The sequence below is a fragment of the Papio anubis genome, chromosome 1 (assembly GCF_008728515.1).
Source record: "Papio anubis isolate 15944 chromosome 1, Panubis1.0, whole genome shotgun sequence".
NCBI lineage: Eukaryota > Metazoa > Chordata > Mammalia > Primates > Cercopithecidae > Papio > Papio anubis.
This window is the reverse complement of record NC_044976.1, coordinates 149,002,310-149,004,437: the sequence shown is the minus strand read 5'-3', so window position 1 is coordinate 149,004,437 and position 2,128 is coordinate 149,002,310. Positions and strand designations below refer to the sequence as shown.

Below are 2,128 nucleotides of genomic sequence, written 5' to 3'. Positions count from 1 at the left end.
TAAACCCTTAGGGGTAGTTATGCCTTGCAATTCATCAATAGCCACAATTCACTGCTTATGTAATACTCAGGTCATTATAAAAAGCCCTCTTATTGAGGCCAGCAGTGGTGGCTCATGCCTGTAATCCCAGCACTTTGGGAGGCTAAGGTGGGAGGATCACTTGAGATAGAGCTCTAGACCAGCCTGGCCAAATGGTGAAACCCATCTCTACTAAAAATACAAAAAGTAGCCAGGCATGGTGGGTGTGCCTGTAGTCCCAGGTACTCAGGAGGCTGAGGCACGAGAATCACTTGAACGCGGGAGGTGGGGTTGAAGTAAGATGAGATCAAGCCACTGCACCTGAGCCTCGGTGACTGAGCAAGACTCTGTAAAAAAAAAAAAAAAAAACAAAAAAACCCTTTTGTTGGAAACTCAGAAGAAAAGTCAGGAGTCAGGAATTAATTTGACCAGAAAGAATACACCCACTGGAATCAAACAAAGGATCGAGTCTGAAATTGTAGCCTAAAACCCCACACAAAATAAGTCCTAGGGGAACTTCTCCCCAATCCCCAAAGGTCACAAGAGATCTCCAATAACCCCATTTACCGAGGTTCCTCTCTGGATTTGAGGTATGTCACACAGCTACCTCTACTACCACAACGAAGCTTGTCAATGCAATACTGTCACCAAACAGAAATTTACTGGACTGACGAACACATATTATCAGGGAACTCCATTTTAACAGGGGCCTTCTGAAATCAGTAGCTTCCTATAGAAGGACTCTACATGCAAATATCATTTGAATCTGCTTCCTCTCACTTTCTTATCTGGGACCCAAATGGAAACGTTTATTATTAATAGAAGTTAAGAAGCCTAAAAGCGATCATTGAAATATCTAGTTTCTTGTCTGTGCCAGGGCAGCACGTGGTTCACGCGAAGCAATAGAGATGCTCAGGCTGTGCCCTCAGGGACCAAATGGGAGAGAGCAGCATCTGTGGGGACAGAGAGCCCAGACATCAAGCTCTTTGGCAAGTGGAGCACCCATGATGTGCATGCAGATCAATGACGTTTCCTTACAGGATTACACTGCAGTGAAGAAGTATGCCGAGCACCTGCCTCACAGTGCAGGGCAGTATGCTGCCAAACGCTTCCGCAAAGCTCAGGGCCCCATTGTGGAGTGTCTCACTCACTCCATGATGACACACGGCCGCAACAACTGCAAGAAACTCGTGACCTTGTGCATCGCCAAGCATGCCTTCGAGACCATTCACCTGCTCACAGAAGAGGATTCTCTGTAGGTCCTGGTGAATGCCATTATCAACAGTGGTCCCCAGGAGGACTCCACATGCATTGGGCGAGCCGAGCCTGGACCATGAGATGAGAGGCTGTGGATGTGTCCCCATTGTGCTGTGTGAATTAGGCCATCTGGCCATTGTGCACAGGCACTCATGAGGCCCTTTGGGGCAGCCCCACGAGAACAGAAGAGAAGAGAAGAGAAGAGAAGAGAAGAGAAGAGAAGAAGAGAGAGGAGGAGAGAGGAGAAGAGAGGAGGAGAGAGGAGGAGAGAGGAGGAGAGAGGAGGAGAGAAGAGGAGAGAGGAGAAGGAAAGAGAAAGAGAGAAAGAAAGAGAGAGAGAAAGAGAAATAAAGATCTAAAGCTGTGAATAAAATAGCAATTTGGTTTTTTTTTGGGGGGGGTATGTTTTTTTGTTTGTTTGTTTGAGATGGGATCTCACTCGACAGATGGACAATCCAAGCTGGAATGCAGTGGCACCGTCTTGGCTCACTGCAACCTCTGCCTCCCTGGCTCGAGCCATCCTCCCACCTCAGCCTCCCAAGTAGCTGGGACCACAGGCACAGGCCACCATTCCTGGCTAATTTTTGTGTTTGTAGTAGAGTCAGGGTTTCGCCATGTTACCCAGGCTGGTCTTGAACTCCTGAGCTCAAGCAATCATCCCACCTCAGCCTCCCAAAATGCTGGGATTACAGGCATGAGCCATTGCAGCCAGACACAAAATTTGTTTTTATTTAAATATTATTAATTTATGTTTAGGGATGGGCTCTTGCTGTGTTGCCTAAGCTTGTCTTGAGCTCCTGGCCTCAAGCAATCCTCCAGCCTCAGCCTCCCAAAGTGCTGGGATTGCAGGCAT

General features: G+C 47.7%; 1 pseudogene; it reads left to right on the top strand.

The window, feature by feature from the left end:
* The first annotated feature begins 353 nt into the window (after window positions 1-353).
* On the top strand, window positions 354-1,746 carry LOC103881215 (annotated as a pseudogene).
* The last annotated feature ends 382 nt before the right edge of the window (window positions 1,747-2,128 follow it).